General features: G+C 35.2%; 1 long non-coding RNA gene and 1 pseudogene across 3 annotated transcripts in view; one reads left to right on the top strand and one right to left on the bottom strand.

Annotated features, from left to right (window-relative positions):
- The window catches only part of LOC143225259 (dual specificity tyrosine-phosphorylation-regulated kinase 1B-like), a 74,794-nt pseudogene extending 65,883 nt beyond the window's left edge, over positions 1–8,911 (bottom strand). The window contains exon 1 of the transcript XR_013013753.1: positions 7,722–8,911. The product of XR_013013753.1 is annotated as a dual specificity tyrosine-phosphorylation-regulated kinase 1B-like (transcript). The remainder of the gene's footprint in view (positions 1–7,721) is intronic.
- A 149-nt stretch (positions 8,912–9,060) lies between these two features.
- LOC143225260 (uncharacterized) lies at positions 9,061–24,467 on the top strand. 2 transcript variants are annotated; one of them, XR_013013754.1, is made up of 2 exons: positions 9,061–9,330; positions 18,779–24,467. It is a non-coding gene; the product is annotated as an uncharacterized LOC143225260 (long non-coding RNA). The 2 variants fall into 2 exon arrangements; XR_013013755.1 differs by having other exon boundaries at positions 18,747–24,467.
- Positions 24,468–24,816: the final 349 nt, after the last annotated feature.

The following is a 24,816-nucleotide window of genomic DNA, read 5'->3' as shown; positions in this document are numbered from 1 at the left end:
TGCGATTATTAATCTTACTTAGCACATTTTGCTTATTTTTTTCGTTATTAAGCACAACATTATACGAAGGGGTATCTTTGTTGTGCCCACCGGGAGTATCGAAATCCCATTTATAGTGTTATAAACCTTCAGACTTGCCGCTGATCACATAGAAGGGGGAGAGCCCATATTAAATGTGTAATTTCCTAGTCTGAAATCAACTGATTAGCTTTCATGTTATTTAGGTATGTCGAAATCAAACGAATCTTTAAATAAACAAGAGGAAACTGGTTCACGGCCAAGAATTACGAGAGAGAAGGAGGACTGTAACGTGGGTAGTGCAAGCGTTGCATTTGCAAAGGGCGCCAAATCCACAGGGTGTGGGGGTGCCGATTGCTCGATTGACTAACATGGCGAACTAACGGGTTGAGTTGGAGGGCGCCGAATTTTTATGGCACAGGGCGTCATCAAACCGGGCGCAGCACTCTATCTACTGTTAGGTTTAATTTCAATAATTCAGAATACGTGTAATATCAACGTTTAGAACGTGCAAGTATTGATGAATGAACTTTAGCTACACTGGACTAAAAACACTGCCAACCATACAAGTCTTTTAAGTGGGCGAACGTAAGTAGGTGAGCGTGCTTACACGACCTGAAATCAGCACTTCAGACACGATTCTCAGTTAAGTTAGATATTACATATCGCAACCCGCCAGGAATAAGACCTAATGACGCGCCTGTCGATAGATTCGTTAGTTGTTTTAACAATTCATCCACCCACACATACGTTAACTAGCGACATCTAATGCTTTCAAACGATCTCACAAGTAAGTTAATAAGAGAAAAGGCTTCACAAATAACTCATAGGAGTTTTTAAAACTTCGATCAGATTGATTTACCATAAAAATATGACTCTCTATCACATGTTTCACCAATTTTGTGCATACACTAATAAAATATTGTTCGGTTTTGTTTTGTTTTTTTATGAGCAATTACATTTCGAGGTTTGTTATCCAAAATAAATCATATTTATAACAGTCGGTCCTATAATCAGAAGGGAAAAAAAACGTAAGGGATATTTCTGCAAGTTAAACAAAAACTGACAATTAATGTGTATTAAATTAATGTATTTGTCTGTAATGAATTATTGTGATTTTATGGACTTCTTTTTTACAATCATTTTGTGATAATCTGCCATTTTGAAATACACAAAGTTATTAACACAACTTATATAAAGATATTTCGGAATTCGTTGAGGCAAATATTTACACAGATATTACGAATCATATAATTTCAGAATTCATAACCCATTATGATATAAAAACATCACTTTAATTCCCTTAGTTTGATTTATTACTGAGCAGACTAAGGTTAAAAATACTCTTAATTTCCAAACCTTTAACACCATAATAATTAAACGACTCAGTTTCTTTAGACTTGTTTTGATATTATTGTATATATATGAAAACATATCAATAGTAATTTCGGTTCTTATTAATATCTTTTCACTCCTTTAAACTACTTATCTTTTTTCTCTCTTTGAACAGTAAAATTGCTGTCAACAGTTTACTTTGTTTACAAGGATGGACCAAGTTTTTACATTTAGTTGGTATCCAACATAACTTGAAATGCGAGTAACATATATCATTAAGGATAGAATGTTCAAGGTTATTTGCTCGCCAAATGTGGTTTCTATAACGAATAATGCACAGATTTGAAATACAACGAGTAAACAAGTGCAGAGTTAAATACCTATAAATTGCGTTTTATTCAAACTGACGACAAATACAGGTAAACCTAATTGTATGAAGCTCAGTTTCGTTTGGTTTCTTTTGAATTTCGCGCAAAGCTACACGAAGGCTATCTGCACTAGCCGTCCCTAATTTTGCAGTGTAAGACTACAGAGAAGGCAGCTAGTCATCACCACCCACCGCCAACTCTTGGGCTACTCTTTTACCAACGAATAATGGGACTGACCATTACATTATAACGTCCCCATCGGCTGAAAGGGCGAGAATGTGTGGTGTTACCAGGATTCGAACCCGTGACCATCAGATTACGAGTCGAGTGCCTTAACCACCTGGCCATGCCAGGCCATATGAGGCTATAGGCAAGCTGTTTACTCCGATGTAACTTGGTGAATTGAAATTGGCTGAAACTAAGTTATACGTTAATTGTTATTCTTATTCAAATCATTAGAAAACTAGCGACACTTGCAAGACCGCTATAGCGAAAACTGAACGCTTGAAATACTATCTTGACTTGCTCTAATGTACAACAATGCCATATTTCGGGTCTGCTTTCGGAGAATCCCTTAAGGAGTTGGATGAAATGTTATCTTTGTGCAAACCTTGAACAGAGATAATTCGTTTGGCACCATTCAAAAGTCGGTGCGGCCAGCGGTTTAGGAGGAATTACGTGACAAACAGACACTGAATGTTATCACATCGATGTTTTAATAAACAGAATGCGAGTTATTGTAAACAAACCAAGAAATGCCTAGCAGAGATAATTTATTGTTATAAATTGTGACAAAAAATCGAAGCTTCAAATTAATATGTTGAAGAAACAGAAAACATACCACACGTTTCATTGTAGAAGCATCAAGGTACGCAAAAACATACCACACGTTTCATTGCAGAAGCATCAACGTACGCATACAACACGTTTTCCGATTTCTCTGAATGTGTGCACAAAGGTGCGTTTGCGCATGACACATCCGATTAGTATCATACATGCAAATCTGACCGTAGATGGTGAAAGGGAAAAGAAAAGGCGTCTGTGGTAAAAACAAGTAGTAACAGAGTTACCAACAGTCACATGTGTTCAAAATACAATTGTTACACCTTTTTCTTTTCGATACAGTTTTCAAAACGATTTGGATTTTGTATCTGTTCAATAAAATCTTTCTGTGCACCACTGACACTCATATTTTTGTAATCGAACTTGATCATGTTTACCAAACACTAATACCCTTATTCTCATAATTGAACTTGGTGATGTTTAACCAAAAAATAAATTAATTACGTCATGAAAAGAATGAAACACTGGGAGCTTAACGTAATATCTACAATTTATATAACGGTCGTATTCTTTCAGTTTTCGATAAACAACATGTTGCAGAAATGTTGCCCAAGAACGAAAGTGCTAAACTGAAAGCTAAATTACTGATAAAATTTGACCTTTCTGAGCGAACCTTTGCTTTATATATTATGCAACAATTTACAAAATAATTATCACATTACTATTATCTACAAAAATGCATGTTCACGAACAAGAAACTGAAATTACTGTGTCACAAACTATTCACACGTTGTGTGTGAATTTCTTTGTTCGTTTGTTTCTTTGTTCGCAAACTCCTCCCAAAGTTTTGAGGCTCGCAGGATCAAACTTGGCAGGCGGACTTCAGAAGGTCACCCACGCATGAAGGACCTAAGAGTAGGTTTCCAGGGTTGATGAAAATAAATTTGGCATTGGATTTTGAGTTTTTGCCTACCCCGAGATCACAGATTCGCCATATTTGAAAATATGTTGATCGGTACTTTGAGACTTCTGCGAAGGTCAGCTGCAGGTAGCAGGTATTTAATGCTATTAATCATAACGGATGGCAATTACGAAATATTGTATATCAAAATTAAATCTTTTTTAATCTATTGGGAAGCTTTCTTACTTTCAAATGTATATATAACAATGATACTCAAATGTATATATAACAATGATACTCAAGTGTATATATAACAATGATACTCAAGTGTATATATAACAATGATACTCAAATGTATATATAACAATGATACTCAAATGTATATATAACAATGATACTCAAATGTATATATACTTTTCTCATCTGCATTTAGGACAAAACTGAGAATAGATTGTTTCGATTTTATTGATTTCGGAAAATAAAAAAATATTTTTTTAAAGCTTTGTGTAAGGTTCAAGTTCAATACAGTATTGCCCGACATGAGTACGTACCAAACATTTTAAAACACAGCTTTAAATCACAATAAAACTACCGCGACCAATATCACGAGAGTTGTGTAGTTTAAAATTAGCAAATACAACGGAATACTAAGAATGATCAAAGAAAGAAGTATGCGGAACCTATTAACGAAAAACTAGAATCGAAATAGTCGCTTCAACCAAGCCCTTGTTTATTCATTCATCACCATTCTATTTTTAACCTCCCACCCCTTCAACTTGTCATGGTCTGGTCGTAAAGTCTCCCTGAATGGGGAAGTTAATAGGCACGCGACAATACTCCAGCTGGTAGATTCTCTGACCAAACGGATTGCATATCAATTCATACCTTCATATATCATGTATATCTGTACCTTTGGTACCTGCCTATTAGGAGACCGCTACTTTACATATTTTTTTATGAAAAATGTGAGAACGTAAAGGTATACTACGAATTTGTTTTCAATTCGACACTAACAACTGATATATTACAGTCTCTTGTGTAAATAAATAATACAATGTTTATATGATGATAAACGATTATTTATTATGAGATGTACGGTTTTTCTTACGTTTGAACATGCAATTCACAAACACAAGTGAAATAGGACAATAAATCGATTATTCAGAGACCATTTGCTGGCACTGACAGATATTTAATAAAAATGATAACACAAGGAACATCGTATTTAAGGTTAAACGCTTTATGTCAATCCACACCTCTCTAAACAATACGCAAAAAGTGACGATTCATTGCACCCCAGTGACACAGTGGAATTATATTGTTAGAAACCGAGTTTCGATACCCGTGATTACCAGAGCACAAATAGCCTTTTGTGCTAAATTTCAAACAGACTGATCATAATGTCTTCAAAAAGTTTTGTGATATCGATTTACAAACTTTTTTTAGTTAATATTCTGGTTATAAAAACCCAAACCCAATAACAAATCGGTCAGTGTAAAAGTGTTAAAACTGTTGCTTCTGCAGTGAAACAACCAATAGGTTATGAAACGGAAGATGTCCCGCTCCTGTGAGTACACCTTGGCCAGGAAATTGTGTTTATCGCATCCAACCGCAGACATTCTAGTAGCTTCCTGTGCTGTCTAAGTACCGTTTATGGAAGCTGGTAGATAGATACACGAAGTGCTGCCCCTCCACAAGAAGCACGGCTAACTCACAGACCCAGCCGCCAGTTGACGCCTAAGTAAAACTGTATTTTAAAGACACACGTGCCTGCTATCATGAGCTCTTGCCATGTCACGTACCCACAAGGCTTCAAAAATGTTTTTATAAAGCCTGCCTTCAAATTCTATAACTATCGTCCGGAAAGGGATAAAGGAAGAAGCGATTAGGTGAAAAAATTTCAAAACTCGAAGAATCCCACCGGAAAACCTTATTGGCGAACCACTTCCTCCAAACCAGACACAGTAAACGAGCACGAGCAGCGCATGTGCAGTGCTACACAACAGCCTCTCCAACGGTAGTAAGATGGAAGAAAAAAACAAGTCTGTAGATAGGTTTCTCGTGAGTTGTATTTTCACACCACATACCTCAATATTATACTATTTCGATTATTCACCGATTGTATTTTGCCTGTGTTTTGTGTTGTCCAAATACTGTGGAAATGAAAGTTAGTTGAAAAAACAGACTCTTAAAAATTTCGCGTTTTGATTTTTAATATAAATACTGTACAAAAACTTGACGACAGCGTACATACCACATATTCTAAGTCATTTTATAGTAAAACTGCTCTAGGAAAATGGCAGAGGCAGACATTATATAAAATACGAAATACAAATACACTTGCAAACCGTACTAAATTCTGAAGTTTTTGTTTCCTTCAACGTTATGAAGATGTATATAATTTCAACTTAATATACCACGAATCGCCATTGTAAATCCACTGTCAAGGGTTCTGTTATCTGGACTGTGCTTACATAAGAAAAAAATACATTTTGAAGTTACAATTGACATCTTTCTCTGGTTTATAATGATTTTCAAACGACACCTAAAACTCGACCGCTTTCGAATAGTTTAAAGGTTCTTCTTCAGGAGGATACAGAAGAACAGTAAATTATCGGAAAGCGCTCCAGCTTTAGCTGTCGTTTGAAAATCAGTACAACTGTTGTATGTGATAACTTCTTAATCAGAATCTTTCTCAGAGGTTATCACATGATTGAGTTCATTCCCGGAGGTTAAGTACAGTTGGCTTCTTTCTTAGAAGTCACGATATGTACGAGTTTCGTCTCAGAAGGGCCCGGCATGGCCATGTGGGTTAAAGTGTTCGACTCGTAATCCGAGGGTCGCGGGTTCGAATCCCCATCGCACCAAAAGTGCTCGCCATTTCAGGCGTAGGGGTGTTATAATGTGACGTTCAATCCCACTATTTGTTGGTAAAAGAGTAGTCCAACAGTTGGCGGTGGTTGGTGATGATTATCTGCCTTCCCTCTAATCAACACTGCTAAATTAGGGACGGCTAGCGCAGACAGCCCTCGTGTAGCTTTGCGCGAAATTCAAAACAAACAAGCAAACAAATCGTTTCAGAGTTAGGTACAGTTGGCGTTTTTCGCAGAGGTCAATAAATGATTGACTTTTAAAGTCCAGAAATCATGATTGTTGTAATCTTCCAATAATTAGTTCTTTGAAAGATATGAATCTTTGACATAGATGGATAGTCCACTGTTTCTTACGACTTGATACTCTAACGCTTAATTGCTATATAAAGAACATATAAGCAAATATTTTTTATTGATATCTCCCGCAATAAACGTATATAATTAAACACTATGTTTTTAATTCTTTCGTGCACTTCTAACATAAATATTTTATTTTATATTATCCAATAATCTTATATTTTTCTGCAGACAAGTCGAGTTTGTTGTTTGATAAAAAAAAAAAGAAATAGAAAACTATAGAGGAATAAAATTGGTTACACCACAGATTTCATATTTACAATGTTTATTATTTAGAAATTTTCTCTCATTCTACGCCAGATTCCCTTTTTAAAACTAATACTAATAACTACTTTCAGTATCACGTGAATCAACAGAATACCTCGAACCACCGACATCTTTCACGTGATCCCAAGGATTTATTAAGTTTTTAAGTATGGCTTGACTAAGGCTTTAATTGCACGCGTTAATTGAATATTATTAAACAGATATGTTGTCGAATTAGTAAAAAAACGCGTGTTGTATATGCATAAGGCTAGAGAAATCAGGAACTCTTAAATATTAATTTAAAATCAAATTAGTAGAATATTTTCCAGAGAAAATGTGTGCATATATATGCTTTTAGAACATACATTTAACATTTACAAAACACTGAATTTTTATGAAGGAAACTCAGTATTAACGGCATATGATGAACTGTCAGGTTGTGCAAAACATCTGTGAACTTGTAAAGCTTCAAATGCTACAAACAATTACTGTACTATTTCGGTATCTACTATACATCTGACGAAACGTCACATCTTTCTACCTGAGCAGCATAAAGTTAGATACATTTCTCACCAATTTCAACATGACTATTAACAGTACTACTCTTTGACAAAAACAGCTTTCCTCAAATACTACAAGTCTTTCCTCATCTTAGTAACGTGACCACAAATTTTATTGAGTTAAATTTTGTTATAAGTTATATCATATCGGTCTTGGGTAATTACAAAATCGAGAAAAAAAATAATTAGACTTCAAATGCAACCAGTGAAATTAAATAAGCACTTTTCTTAAATCGTTCATCATTGAGATTTGCACATATAAGTATAAATATCGACTTACGTTTTATTCGACCTGAGTCAAGATAAAGTAGTTGTTTGTTCTTACTCCAGTCACCAGCCTGGTGGGCCACGAGCACCGGGTTGTCGGGGGCTTCCATGTGCCCTTACGTCCCTTTGACTGTTACTCCTTTATCAGAAATAACCATGGAATATTAGAACACGCATGAGACGTATTACTTACCAGACGTTATACAAAGTACCACTCCTCACATTTTAAAGCAGAATGTGGTTTTAATCACTAGGTTAGCTTTTCAACGTTTCGCTGTTCGTTTTATTTTTTCTTCTTTTTTTTTATTTCCACTGGTAATACACAAAACAAGTTGTGCCACTAACCTCAACCTGCTACCCCACCCCCTGGATGAACGTCTGCTTTGGCTTCACCGTAACTTTATTGATCCTACTCAAAACATCGCCATACTGACGTGCTCAGGCGAAGTACCCATAGCAAAATACTGCGTAATAACTCCTAACGTAAGTACTTCCAGGACAACACAAAACAATAACTGAATACTGGATTCAACACATTATGCTGTTTCCACGTTGTATTACACCTTCGCTGGCCTTCAGAATACACAAACTAATGTTCGAAGGTCCCCCGAACACAATGTGTCTGTTGAATTCGATATTTCACAACAATTTTAAAGTTGTCCAAGCTTTAGAAATGTTATCGCTCTGAACAGTCAGTAGACGAGCATTGTTGTTGTTGTGTATTCTGAAGTTACAAGAAATTTCTTGACAGGAAAAAAGCAACAGCTTTTAGCGGGGTAGTTTTCACGTTGGTTCTTTTCCTGTGTAGTAAATATCCAAAGAATTCAACGCACAAGGATGCGAAGCAAAATTATGTAAACATGAAAGTTGCTTTTTCCGTACAGCTCAAACGCCCTCAACCTCAGCTGATCACAGCTGACGTTAACACAGAGTCTCTTGCCGCCATGGAACTGTAAACATGGCGTTTGCGCTCAGCTGGCTGTCTGGCGTACACATGCAACGAGAAGCGCGTGACAAGGTTAAATATCACGTCGTAAAAATTATACAGTACTATTTAAGACTCACAATTTAAACAATATCACAATCACACTGCAACTGCAAGTCACTTATTAACTTGAGAGAACAATAAAAATCACGAAAATTATCAGAATCCTTACCCTATCCACAATACAAGTACCACCTCAAAAGCCCATCCAACTAGAATTACTTCTCTGATTCAAACATAGGGGGCGGAGCTTAGCGGCCGTGCTTCGTTGCAGCTTAGGCTCTCGCAGTAACGCGTTTGCTTATTGGCTTTCTGTACTGCTTGCGACAGGTCAAAGGTAGCCGACAAATTTGCCATCAAAGTGTATGTCGCTAGAGGGCGCAGTACGAAAATCTGTTCAATGAAACTCGAGAGGGGCATAGATAACATTGCTGATTGGAAATCATTCCACCTTAATCTATGTGCTTAAGACGTTTTATATACAGAAAAGATCTGAGGTAGAATAAGTAGACTACAAAACTACCGAAATGGTTGATTGCTGTGAAGTTATTAGTTTTCTATGGATCGCCATACGAACAACTATTTTGTTTGTGCTCATAAATGGATTAAGCAAATGTTAAGTTCCTCTACAGGTCAAGTAAGTATGAATCTTATTTTACACATACTTTGTTGTATTTTCAATTTCACTTAATATATTTATTTTAGCTAGAAAGGTTTAAAGCATAGATTAGTGCAGGATCGTGCAATGTAACAAACATTACTACTAAAGAAATAAAATTAATGCTCAAACTTCTATCACGTAAAAATTAACTTCTTATTCACAAAACTTCCTAGACGTCTGTACGTGCATGCACAGATGGTGAGGGTAACCACAATGGCCTGTGTGACCATGATGGATACAAAGAGTTTGGATATTAGTTATGACAGTCAAAAACAACAAGGACAGGTTATTCCTTTCATCGTGTTACACGTCCTTAATTTTTCGGGATTTATTAATATTGTTCATTGATTTACCTTTCAAAAATCTTCACAGAAAACTCGAAAAATGTATAGTAATTGTAAACGTCCTTTGCCTGTTAGCAGATAAAATTAAACCATAACCAGTATACCAAAGACTTTGCGACCGATAAGAGAGCTGTTTTAAAGATTTTTTCTCTTACGGTGTTGTTTTAGTATTACACAGAATCGAGTGAGCTGTCTTATGCATGTGTCACTTTATATAACCGCAGACATGTTTTTGTTATTACAAACTTGATATACCGGTTATGTTAAAATTTTCTTTAGCAATGCGTATATAACTAACCGCATAGCCAAAAAGGAAGTACAATAGTTGTTCGCTGTGTCTACTATTCTGCAAGGTAACTGTTTCACAACAATTTGTCCGGATAAGATGGCAAAAAATGGATACCATTATATAGAAATTACAAACAAATATAACGGTGTAATAAAGTCTAAAATCACTTGAAATAAAATAAGTTTAAGACTAAATAGACACTAATAGAAACAGTTCAGTGGCAATAATTAACTAGGTGGGTATATTAATTTTTTTAACTTATTTCTGTTAGCATAATGTATAAAAAGTGAATATAAGATGAATCACTAAAGATGTAGATGTTTTATACAATACACACTAGTCAAATCTTAATTTTATACACAATATAAGGTGGTCAAATCTTGATTTTATACACAATATAAGGTGGTCAGATCTTAATTTTATACACAATATAAGCTAGTCAAATCTTAATTTTATATATAATATAAGCTAGTCAAATCTTAATTTTATATATAATATAAGCTAGTCAAATCTTAGTTCTATATACAATATAAGCTGGTCAAATCTTGATTTTATAAACAATATAAGGTGGTCAGATCTTAGTTTTATACACAATATAAGCTAATCAAATCTTAATTTTATATACAATATAAGCTGGTCAAATCTTGATTTTATAGACAATATAAGATGGTCAGATCTTAATTTTATATACAATATAAGATAGTCAAATCTTAATTTTATACACAATATAAGCAGGTCAAATCTTGATTTTATACACAATATAAGGTGGTCAGATCTTAATTTTATACACAATATAAGCTAGTCAAATCTTGATTTTATATACAATATAAGCTAGTCAAATCTTGATTTTATATACAATATAAGCTAGTCAAATCTTGATTTTATATACAAATAGGCTACTCACATCTTATTTTGAATCATCACAAAGAGTTGTTCGTAATTATCTTATTTTTGGGCATGATTTCACAAAATCCCTTTTCAGGTTGGGCCAGTTTAGAAAATGTTTTAGATTAGTTTATTTTTGTTAAGTACAAAACTACACTTGGGCTATCTGTACTCTGCCCACTTTGGTATCGAAACCTGAATTTTAGCAGTGTAAACTTGTATATTTCACAGCTGAGCCATTAGGAGGCAGAAAATGTGGATAAGATAAATTCACAAAATGTAAATAATTCTCTATAATAGTGATTATAATTTTTCAAGTAAATTTATAAAGATCATATATATAGATACACATTTAACAACATAAGCAGTATAATATCATGGAAATTATTATTTTAAGGACTTTTTAATAATAAGTTATTTTTTACAAGTTGGTGAATACAAGGCTGTTTATTATTGATACAAAAACTTTTCTATATAAGAAAGAATATTTGTTTTGGGATTTGTTTTAAATTTTATGCAAACTTACAAATGGGCTATCTGTGTTATACATCCATAATTTAGCAGCAAAAGACTAGGAAGAAGGCAGCTAGCTATTCATAACCCACCACCACCAACTGTGGTTTTTGGCTTTTGTACATTTGCATCAAATAGCTGAGTTCAGTGGTTGTTATAAAAATATAGCAACAAATATATAGTGATCTAATACAAAATGCAATGGTAAACTGACAAACTGTGTGGTCTTATATGAAAATGTATCTACCTTAAATAATATGTGTGACCAATTTGACAAGAGCATTCTTATGATTTGTTGTACTTCAGATAACCAAGAAAAAACATTTGTCTAAACATTCTATGGTTAAATAATTGGGTTAATCTATAATTTTCATCGTATTTTTCATAGAAATATAATAGCAGTAACTTTTGCTAGTTGTGTTATTTTTGTTTCACTTTTCCAAAATTTCTATTAATATGATAACATGTAAGGTGCTTATAAGACACTCTTAAAGTAATCTGATAACATGTGAAGATGAGGAAGGTGGAAAGTAGAATTTTCCTGGTTCTTTGGATGAAAGTTTTATGATTTAATATTGACTATAATCTTAAGTACAGTCAGTTTGAGCTGCATGTTGTCCAAATTTTATTTGTGCTTTGAATTCTGTTGACATTTCAGAGAAAAAATCATAAGTTGACATTCAATTTTGCATTCTTTTTTTTTAAATCACTTGTGATTCTCTGCTTCTGTTTGTATTCTTTTGATACCACTTAAGTCTGTACTTCCTTGTGTGGAAACGTCATTGTCACTATGACAAAGGACTTTTAAAGAGGAAGATACAACAAATGAATTAAAGACCTGAGACTGTGATTTGACAGATAGAATGTCCTTTTCTGGAGATGATTTATTCACATTTATATAAATAAATCAATTCCTACCCGTTCAATTCAGCATTGTAACAGAAAGTTAAACCATAGTCAGAGACTTTCCAAGCTTCTGATCCACCTCATTCCCAAGCCATTTGCATCCAGATTGTGGAACGGGATGACTGTCGAACTGGTTCATCATGTTGATAAGCCATCTGTAAATTTGGAGAGTTGGATTAAGTGGCTTTTAGCAGAATTTAATGTTACCAACAGTCTGTGCAATTAAACTCTATCAGTGGAGAAAAAAGTCAGAGCTTGGGTTTCCATTAAGGATAAAGTCTGTCAAAAACAGCTGCAATAACATCAGGTGGAAAGGCATGCATTCTGATGAAAGACTGACAGTCTGTTGCAATCCTCATAATCTAATAGGCTAAGAAAGTGAGCTTCCAAATCTGCCAAGAAGTCAGAGTCATGACATAATGTCTACATGGCAATGACACATTCCTCTGTAATATTGAGCCCAAAACCACATACACTACCAGAATCCAAGTAATGCTGGCGTCTTTGGTGTCACTGACACTTCCAGCATATCGTGGTTGACTTTGCTTGTTTCTTTTGAATTTTGCGCGAAACTACACGAGGGCTGTCTGCACTAGCTGTCCCTAATTTAACAGCTTAAGACTAGAGGGAAGTCATCACCACCCACCAACAACTTTGGGTTACTCTTTTATTAACGAATAATATTATTGACCGTACATTACGACGCCCCCACGGCTGAAAGGGAAATATTGTGACGGGAATTCGAACACGCGATCCTTAAATAACAAGTCGAACGCCCCATCCACCTGGCCATGCTGGGCTTTCGTGGTTGAGAAACCAGATGTTGGCAGTTGCACTTTTCTGCTACTGTTTAACGGTAGTGATATAAAGCAAGCTAGCATAATGATGTTCAGGAAGATCTGGACCATTTCTTTAAATATTTCAGGCAAGTAATTATTTGAAATTGCTGGACTCTAAATCAGACTATGGTGCTGAATCTGTAGTCTATTGCATGATGCTATAAACCATTTGAGTGAGAACCAACTTGGCAAATGCAACAGAGTTATAGCCATGTTGTGTTAAAAGATTGGTCTAGTGAAAAATCAAGCTATCTAAACGTCCAAATTATAAACTTGAAAGAAAGCAGTCGTCGAAAACATTGCTGTTTATGCATATAAACTGCAATTCCTTCATAGAAGGCTTACGTTAGTATGAAAATAGTTGTTCGTAAGGATATTCATATAGATTGGTTTGTTAAAGATTTTCTGAGTAAACCTTTGTGGTTACACATGGGTATCAGAAACATTCTTGGCAGAAGCTATTGTTATAACAACATCTTATGACCTAGTTTTCAGACAAGAAGTCAACAATGGCTGCTATATTGGCTGTAACTTCAAAGAAACATGCTGAAAAGATCTCAACATCTTTTACAACTCAAGTTTCCTGACTACAGGTACACTGTCACAAAATAAACTAGGTGTACTGCTTAACTCAATAATTAATAGGTTGTAGTCAGGGATGTTCAAGTCCTGTTTCAGTGGAGGCATCACAAGTGCAACATATAAGTCCCTAGAACTAGCATTCTGAAAGTAAAGAACAAAATGCCTGCTTCAATTTTAAGCTACTTGTACATCTGCACAGAAAACTGTCAACGTTCTGTAACAGGAAAAATAAAAGTTTTATTTTTGGGTAGCTGCTTTGCAAAAACAGTATGGTCAATTTGAGGTAATAACTACCTCTGTTTAGAAGAGTTTAAAAGTTGTACAACCGTAGATGGTTCTGGCCTTCAACCCGGGTTAAGGCAATAACTTGTTTGTTATGGTGGCCAGCTCAGTTTATCCTGGACTGGATGTCACTTGTTAAATGACTGTAAAGATTTACTAGTTCCTGGAAGTTTTGGTTTTCCCACAGTGTTCCAGGCACGCCTAGTGAAGTCATAACTTTGACCTGTAATAATGAACTTTATTTGACCTACAGATATACAGGGAAAGTACAACTCAATCTTGTTATCATAACTGTCTTTCACAAGGCAAATGTTATTGCTTCTCTTCTTGACATTGACACACTAAAAATATGCCTAATATAGAAGTTAACTCTAACATAGCTTGTAGTACACATGAGCTGTATTTATACAATAGTATTGCCTGTCCCAGCCCCGAAACAGGGTATTGCACTAGTACACATAAAGGAAGGACTCACACTAGTTTCAAATTATTCAATAGTTTTCTGTGATTTTATACAGACACAGTCTGGTGTGTTGTCACCAGCTATTGCAGTGAGAGCGCCCAAAACACTCTCTTTCGGTCTAGACATTAAGCATAACTTGCGTAGATAGCTATTACATAAATACCAGCTTTGTTCGAATTTATAGTCTACCTGTATTTAGCTTGTAGACTGGAAGGTCATCAGAAAAGTAAATAAGGCAGAAGTGACTAAAATTGGTTGCACAGCACGTATTATATCTACTTCTTTACATTTGAGAACAAACATGCAGCTACCAAAACATCCGAGTTCGCTAAACAAGAATTGTGCACCCAGTACAAAGACAGGAAGTCAGCCAGTGAAATTCGTAAGTGTATTCGTAATTTCAGTTCATTATATTGTTGTGTGTCAGATAATACAGTCTGTAAGGTATCCATTGCTTCAACATGATAGACTTGGCATCTATCCATTATCACGTCGAAATGAATGAGAAAAACACATTTAAGATTGCGTTTTAAATGAATTTTTGTTATGTTATTTAGCCTTTGTAGTACATGTGCCGCTCGAGAGGCTAATGAAGCTTATACTGAGAGAGCTACAACAGGAAAAATACACTACACGGCCAAAAGCAAGTAGACACCCCTTCTAACTAGTAGGTTCAGCTATCTTAGTCACACCCATTGCTAACAGGTGCATAAAATCAAGCATACAGCCATGCAATCTCCATAGACAAACATTGGCAGTAGAATGGGTCGTATTGAAGAGCTCAGTGACTTTCAACGTGGCACTGTCATAGGATGCCACCTTTCCAACAAGTCAGTTTGTCAAATTTCTGCCCTGTTAGAGCTGTACTGGTCAATTATAAGTGCTGTTATTGTGAAGTGGAAACGTCTAGGGACAACAATAGCTAAGCCACGAAGTGATAGGCCACACAAGTTCACAGAACAGGACCGCCGAGTGCTGAAGCGCATGGCGCGTAAAATTCTTCTGTTCACAGTTGCAACACTCATTACCGAGTTCCAAACTGCCTCTGGAAACAACGTTAGCACAAGAACTGTTCGTCAGGAGCTTCATGAAATGGGTTTCCATGGCCGAGTAGCCGCACACAAGCGTGTGCCAAGCGTGAGCTGTAGTGGTGTAAAGCACACCGCCATTGGACTCTGGAGAAACGGAAACGCGTTCTCTGGAATAATGAATCATGCCTCGCTATCTGACAGTCTGACAGACGAATCTGGGTTGCCAAGGTTGGTGTGGAAGAACTTGACTGGCCAGCACAGAGCCTTGACCTCAACCCCCATCGAACACCTTTGGGATGAATTGGAACCCCGACTACGAGCCACGTTTTCTCGCCCGACCTCACTAATGCTCTTTTGGCTGAATTGGAGCAACTCCCCCAGCCATGTTCCAAAACCTAGTGAATAGCCTTCCCAGAAGAGTGGAGGCTGTTATAGCTGCAAAGTGGGGACCAACTCCATATTAATACCCATGATTTTGAAATGAGATGTTCAACATGCACATATGGGTGTGATGGTCGAGATGTCCACATACTTTTGGCCATGTAATTTATTTTGTCTATACATATAACATTTTAGTGTTCATCATTCATATTTTCCTCCAATGGCACAGCGCTATAAACCGGGTTTCGATATCCGTATCGACAGAGTGTATATAGCCCTTTGCGTAGCTTTGTGCTTAACTATAAACAAACACTCCTATTCCTTTGTTGTTACAAAACTGAGAATGATTTTCTGGTGCATGAAGAAGTAGGTTTGAAAATTATCATATAGAGATCTTGCAAAGACTACAGTACTTTAGGACTGATCCCAGTCCGGAACTGTAAAAACTTCCATGGTTTATAGAAGTTATTTCGTGTTATCAGCATTCCACGATAAAATACTAGATTCTAACGGAAGTTGATATGAATTTTAGATGAACCTGAATTGGTGCCATACATTTCAGACACTATAATGTGCTTTGGTTAATGCTATGGTAATAGATTACCTTAAGAAGGCTTGCCCAGACATCACAGATAATGGCACCAGTATCTACAAACCTAATTTTTTGTCACGCGTATTGGAAAGCATAGAGCATGTTATAGCTTTTACTCGTCGTACACTGATCATCCCTCTCCACTAATGCTATACGAAATAAAGGAAGTGCTTGCAACTGTAGTATTTGCGCAACCTCACTTCTACCACTGTATTCACTTATTATTTAAGCACACGTGTTTTTCTGTAATGAATTATGAACTTCAAGAACACAGAAGATAAAAATGAGCATTAGATAAAACATTGCAGAAGTACATGTTATTGTTTGAGGCAGCAACTGATTGATCATTCCACCACATAAAGAGAATTTTCTCATTTATTAACTGTTCATATGGTGTACTTCATGCATTTAGAAGAACAGCTTAAACAACTGTGACAATGACCAATGTAGACAATGATGTTATCAGTACACAATGGTCCTTGTATGACAAATCAAGAGTTTTGAAAGGAGAAACTGGAGGATCTGGATCTAATTAGGGCGTTGCTTGCTACACAACAAGGTTAAGCCAGAAATTGTCTAAGGAGTCAATTCACATAGTTGTGTGAGATATTCATGATTTCTTTAAAAATGTTGTGCTGTATTATCTAGGTGAATTTTAAAATTATGGCTCTTAATTTGTGATGTGGTCTCAAATCTCTAAGTCAAGAACATATTCAGCCATTTCATGGTGTAAGAATAGTATCACAAGTTACTTGTATCTGTAGAAATGGTTCTTCTGGCAACGTTGAGACATTGACAGATTATTTATGCGTTGTGCTTATTCTGTTGTTTATTGGAAAATCACCCATTCTGCAAAAGACTCGGGTAGAGAGGTGCACGTTCTATATTACAGAGAATAATTTTGGATATAACTTGTATTCTCTCAGAGGTTTGTAATGGTAAATGATATTTACTGATCTTTTTGGGTTCAGTACACTTTGGAGTATCTGGAGAATTCAACACGAGTCATATTCACTCATTTTCAATAGACAGTTGTTGTAATAATTATGATGAATCTTAGATGTCATGAAGATGTGCTCTTCACCGTCATTCTCAAGCTGTATAATCCGTCACGTACATAATGTGTATTAACTGTGAACAAAATGCTAGGATGAACACTTGTAATATGTCCTGATGGCATACAAGAAAACAGATGATCAACAAATGCAGTCTATGATGCAGCTTTGTGCTCAACAACAAACAACTTTCTAATTTCATGAAAGTCGACATTTGCAATAGCAGAATGTATATTAACTTCTATTTCGGAGCATTAACATAACAGCAGTTTATTAGAAAAGTACCATATTATATTTTTTCTATTAAATACTATTCAAACATTCAAGTGTATCTTAACATTTTTAGCACGCTATTTTTACAGTTACCATAACAAAATACTTGAAAGAAAAGAAAAAAACAAACCAATTGTAAGTTCCCAAGTATGTTCTCACTGAATCTCTGTAAATATAATGAGCGGTAAAAACACCATAACCAAACCCAGCTCAAACTAGTTTTTGGGTTATGTTGCAATTATATCATAGTATAGTTAACAAGTTTGATATCCACATTTTTGCCGTTATGGGAACACGTACACCTGTTATAGGGAAGTGGAAGACATTCTTATGTTTCTTAGAAATGCAGTTGAGTGATATTTTCTTATAACGTGTATCTTTCTGCGCAAGACGGTGAGCATTAATTAACGCTTCGTGCTTATATCACCATCACAAACAAGTTAAGGAAGAACGTAATTATATTAAAACCCATAGAATACAACAAGAATGGAAATAATTATTTATTTTTGCTGTTTAAATACTTGTTCGTCAGTTGGTTTGGTTTAGGTTCTTGTTCATAGAATCACTTGACCAGAATGATTTGAGCTACCAATATTTAATTTCTTTTTTAAGTTCATTACCTTTCATATGTGTTTTTCATTCAATTTTTCGCTTATTATTTTGCACATGAATTCTACTGTGTTTTGTTCTCAATGTATGATAAACATTTTCTGTATTCATCGCAAAACACCAATTTCTATACTTCATTGGTCCAACTGCTTTTTAATCTTTGTTTCTCCTGTTCTTAAAAAATTCTAACTACTTGGTAGTTTATCAATCTGAAAAATATATTATCATAAAATTATTTAAATACGACACACTGATGCCAGGAATAAGATTTAGGTTAAATAAAGAGTGTATTAAAGTAGCTGATCTAAAGTATCTTTTTTAATGACTAATGCTTGTTTCTGTTATTAGAGGCAACTAATAAACAAAAACTTATCCAACAGAAGAACCAATGACCGGAATGAAGAGACAAATGCTTGTGATGAACCAAAATCCTAGGATCAGTGAAAGGCACTAAGAAGTCTAGTCTTAGGTATTGTTTGCAGTCATATGCACGATCAATTACTAAATTCATGTGTTGTATAACCCCTGACCAACATTAACGATATGTAACCTATTTCAAGTCACTAGTTATATTAACCAGCCAGAACCTCTTGGGTGAGATAGTGTAATTACGTGTGTTGGTGAAGACTGGAACCCTGTGTGGAAATTTTAACAACGTTAACAAACTGTCTTCATTCACCACTTCAGTTTTCTGTTGCTGGGCTGACTCTTTATTGCTACACGTGGAGAAGATGGAAGATACGATGCAATGTGTTCTGTTGGTGCATATTTCAAATTCTTAATGATACACAAAACAACAAAATGTTCTAAGGAATATAGTGACATGTGATATTAGACACTGAATTAACGTAATGTAAACAACAGTGAAGTAAACATTTGATACTCAATTATTGTACTGTTTCTTTCGCTTGAAGATCTGGTTCCATTTTCACCTGGGATACTGGAAAAGGAAACGATACATTGGCATTATACAGAACCAAAACGTTTGGCTAAACCGGGTGTGAAGCGTTAGATGTTTAATAAGTTCGTAGTGTGAAATTTTAAATGAACTTTTTCTCTGTTTTTAAAGAGAAATATCATATGCCTGCTTGTTGCTAGTGTAGTGTATGTTAATGTAGAGAGTAGTGTATGTTATTCCAGAGAGTTGTGTATGTTATTGTAGAGAATTGTGTATGTTAATGTAGAGAGTTGTGTATGCTATTCTAGAGAGTTGTGTGTGTTATTGTAGAGAGTTGTGTATGCTATTTCTTTCACCGTCTCCTAGCTGCTCTTACACTTTAGTCACGAACGTGGCTATATGGATAAGGATATAACAGTTGCCAAAGTGTTATGTTTGTTTGTTTGTTTGTTTGTTTTGAATTTTGCACAAAGCTACTCGAGGGTTATCTGTACTAGCCGTCCCTAATTTAGCAGTGTAAGACTAGAGGGAAGGCAGCTAGTCATTACCACCCATCGCCAACTCTTGGGCTACTCTTTTACCAACGAATAGTGGGATTGACCGTTACATTATAACGCCCCTATGGCTGAAAAGGCGAGCATATTTGGCGCGACGGGGATGCGAACCCGCCACCCTCAGATTACGAGTCGCACGCCTTAACACGCTTGGCCATGCTGGGCCTGCCAAAGTGTTATGACACTGATCAATCTGCTCTTAGCACAAGAGCTCTGGTGTCAATATGAATATACTTAGCTTCAAGTGATATGTCTTTTAAAAATTTCCATGTATTACAAACAACTTCTGATCAAAGCAAGTACCTACGTATATATAAATTAATCATTAACCTAATACAGTAATTTGAAACGAAAATCAACCAGTTAAGATTTGACTTAAGTATCGAGCTCATAACTGTAATGATAAAAGGACCTATAACCTCGGACAAATTTCTTTATTCCTTGCTCGAAGTTTCGACTTCTAATCTTTATCACGAATATGTTCTCATATGTTAGGAAATGTATTGTAACTGAGATACATTTGAAAAGAAGAGATATTTATGTGACTATGGATTTTCTCTTATGTGATCCAACATCACTCTTAGGTCAAACACAAAATACACATGCATATATATAGTTACATACATATCAAATGCATTAGGATATATTGAAGAGATATCTTCGTTTCGCCATTAAAACCAGCAAATAAATGTATACGTTAGTTCTTGGTTGCTTGTTTCTAGCTTCCCGATGGCTTAACGATAAATCTGAGGGTTCATAACACTAAAAGTCTGTAGGCAGAATACAAATAGTCCATTGTGTAGCTTTGAGCTTAACAACAAATAAAAAAGCTTATCTCTAATCTTTAATACTTCTCCATATTTCTTGTCCAGAATATAGTTGGATTTACACAACATGGGAATATTCATTGGTTTTCTGCGATGGGAGAACGTTTGTTCGAGTAGCGTGAGGTTATGCCGTTTTCTTTTAACTCCAGATTGAACAAGTCTGATGTGCTCTGGGAATCAATCATGTGCATTTCTTCCTGTTTTACCTACAAACATATCTCTACATGATGTGCACTCGACTTCACGAACAGAATTCTTTACGTTGTTACTGTCAGTTAATACACATTTTTTACCTAAGATTTTCCGCCCCTGTCTCCCATGAAATGTTGGGTTTCAAGCCTAATTTCACTGATGTTTATTGAAGTGTTCTGTCAGGTGTCTGTATAACTCTTATTGGCAGTTTATATTGATACATTATTATTTGAGTTGGTTGGTAAGTGACTCTTAAATTAATAGGATCTCTCAGATAAAAAAATTCTTATTTTCGCCTTTAATACATTGATTATAGCATACTTGGAATTTTTTAAATAAATTTCTTCGTTGTTAGATTTGCCATTATTAATAGAACGTTATTTAATTGAGTATTTTCCTACTGGTAACAACCTATCACGTCTACTGACAGTGTCCAATGGAATATTTCAGGCTTAACAACAAACCAAGGATATCCTTTAGAGTTGACCATCTACTTGTCTGCATATATGTTTTGAATACTGTAGGTGAGGCATCTTGTGGAAGTGTTACATGTAGGCTGCTGATAATCTGGTATTCACTTCCATTGTCCCTGTAGATCCGATCTTATTGGTCCAGTTTTTGACATGTTATGTGTTACAATGTAAAAATCATTGGTTTCTTGAAGTTTTCGTCTTTTTTCTCTTAACTAAGTAGTATCTATTAGATCGTTTATATAGTTTCAGTTGCAATAAATGTTGTTCGTAGGTTAAGTTATGGAATACTTATAGTGTTTCAAGGTCAGTATTCTAGAAAACAAAACGTTATCAGTGTGTATAATAAAAACTAGGAGACCAGTTGAAGTATTCTGTACTCTCGGTGAGAAGCTCTCTTTTCAGCGAATGAATAAAAATAACTGAAAATACATCAGCATTTCTGCTGTTTCTAACCACATATTTATATGACTAAGTAGTCGTTGGGAAATGCGAATTTTACATTGTATACACTGTGGTAAGTTACACATACCTTAACAAAGATGCAGTGAACCTAAATGGTCAATAATGGACAGTTGGCTTCTACAAGTCTAGTGAAAATGGAAGCAGGCGGCCTCGCGTTACTTTAACTACTGAAAGAGATCTCTGTATCAAATGCAACTAGGCACTTCATCGTTCGTTTTAAGGCTGATGAATTATACGTTAATGTAAATTCAATTCGTACAGAAAAACCATCCTGGAACAAAAGATGGGTTATAATTTTTTCCATAATTCTTTTACATAATGAATATGTTTGATATGTAATGTTTTACCAACCGCTCCTTTCGTGAGAATATGTACATCTGTTACAGACACGTGAAAAGCTTTCAGAGGGATGTGGGTTTTATTGCAGGTGCAATTAAGCAGTATCTCAACATCAGGGTCATTTGTGAGATGCAGTGAGAAGTGTTCACGCCACAAAACAGAAAATCTCGTCAAATCACAGGCAGATTGAGAGAATAGTACATTCAACCTAACGCCCATTGAATCTGATTTCATCAAAGATAGTTCTGTAGGTTATTTGATAAAATACATTCAAGTCTGCTTATGTGTGTTCTGTTCTGTATCAATCACCTTCTAAGTCGCAGGCGTTTTATCTTCCATTTATTTTTGTTCAATTCTTGAGTTATTATTAGTTATACGTATTCATACCTTATTCGTTGAGTGTATGTTTAGTGTAAACGTGAGTTTGGTGTCTTTACATTTCTGCACCAAATACATTGTTCAAACACACTTGGTTGCTGAGCTTCATATCCACTGTGTAAATGTAACCTGCAGAATTCCAACTACCTGTTCATTTATTAAGCTGGTACATGTTGCGACTGCTCTATAGAAACGTTGTGAAACTTTCTAATCATATTGTACCTCGTTAAAACTATTTATGCTTATTACAATAGTTGCCATAGTACCAATACGAAACGAAATGCAAACCTTAACTAAATTGTAGATTTATATATCTTATTAGTGACATATAACATTCACTTTCTTTACAACGAAATATAGTGAATGCTTAACGCCACATTTTATTCACAGAAATATCCCCACCAGAAGAACGAGCTGAAACCCAGTGCTATTCTGATTACAATATATTGTTAATGATGCTTCTGTGTATTGGAATGACTAACCCTATTGAGATATCGTGATATCAAGTGACGCATTGTCATAACGGTACAATGCCGCATCTTTATCTGAAATTAAAATAGGACCATGTTTGCACGGTAATAGGTTAACGTAGTTGTTAATAATAATTTAGTTATGTGGCTTTGCCAATGACTATAGTTGAGTAATGTGGCACAAGCAGTAACTACAAATGAACCATTTGACATTAGCAGTGACAATACTTAAGTACCATGACACTTATAGTGTCTATAATTGGTCATCAAATGGAACAGCTGTAAATCTTTGGATTTACAACGCAATATCACGAATTCGATTTCCCTCGGTGGACACAGCAGATAGCCCGATGTGGCTTTTCTATAAGAACAACACAGAGAGAGACTATAATTGAGCGTTGTGACACTAGAAGTGACTATGATTAAACAATGTGACACTAGCAGTTGCTAAAATTATGCCCTGTGACACTAGCAATAACTTGACATAAGCACAGGTATGATTAAGCACTGTAACACTAGCAGTAAATATAATTAATCAACTGTGAACCAAGGACTGAATTAAGTTTATGTAATCAGTTAACTACAGGTTCTCCGTATTTTTGTGTATTTTTTTTTCAGTTTCTATACATTAAAATCTTGTCTTCAATATGGTATTTTTGAAAACACATGACATTTTGACAAGTGGACTTTTGAAAGACATAAAACAGCAAATCAGTTCTATCTTCCTCTCTAACTACAGACAAGATTGTCAGAGAAATGGCCACCATTTCCTAGAAGGTTATTTCAAAGATTTATCAGTTTTGCTCAGTTTACTCGAGCAACTTGTAAGAATATGCTGAAAACCCCGTTCAAATTCCTACAATGATCCATTACAGGTGTAACGGAGCAGAAAGTAGGAACATATTGGACACTAAACTACGTATAAACTTAATATAATCATGTTTGTACGGTCTCGCACTGTTCGTTACTTCATACGTGTCATTACAGCTAGGTGCATTCCTTTAACATACGTCAACAAACTCGAGCTATTCTATATAACCACGTTTGGAAAATCTCATCGTCTCTTTCTCTTTCTTCCAAAAAATAAAACTTCTTACAATGGAAATAGTCTTACAATAAAATAGTAATCATAAGATAAATTCTCAATTGTTACAGATGTTCGAGTATGTATATGTGTGTGTGTGTGTGTATATATATATACATTTTTGTGTGTGTGTGTAGATATATATATACATTTTTGTGTGCGTGTGCATGTGTTCAAAGTAGATGTGAATCTTGTCGATAGGCTGAAACCTTGTTCTCACTTTGATTAATAGTATTTAATTACTGGTTATTTTTCATATAAATAACATCACTGGGAACCATCTTTGGAAGGTATAAACCGTTGAATGGGTTTGTAAACACGTTCCTAAAGTTTCACAGTTTCCGTTATGGTAACGTTTTACCAAAATTTAATAAATGCTCCTTTAAAATTGAGATCTTGGTTTTACATATTATTTTTATGTTGTTTTACACAACGTAGCTGTGCCAAAGATATTAAAATTATAAACATTACATTGTGCGCATTGCAATTTTGATTTTATATCATAGCATCACGTGCTCATGGGGATATTACATCAAAATTGTCAGAATATTCAAATATTATTGTTTGAAAAGAAAGATGTTTCATTTCCTGATTAATTATTAATTATAGGAGTCTTCAGAGCAACAATGGAATGCCAAGATCTTTTACAATAATTATATGCATATTTGTTAGGAATAAAACAAAAATATTGTTCTACTTATTAAATTCTGAGGTTATAGTCACAAATGTAAGATTTCGTGT

The sequence above is a fragment of the Tachypleus tridentatus genome, chromosome 9 (assembly GCF_004210375.1).
Source record: "Tachypleus tridentatus isolate NWPU-2018 chromosome 9, ASM421037v1, whole genome shotgun sequence".
NCBI classification, from domain to species: domain Eukaryota; kingdom Metazoa; phylum Arthropoda; class Merostomata; order Xiphosura; family Limulidae; genus Tachypleus; species Tachypleus tridentatus.
This window is presented reverse-complemented; position numbering and strand designations above follow the sequence as displayed.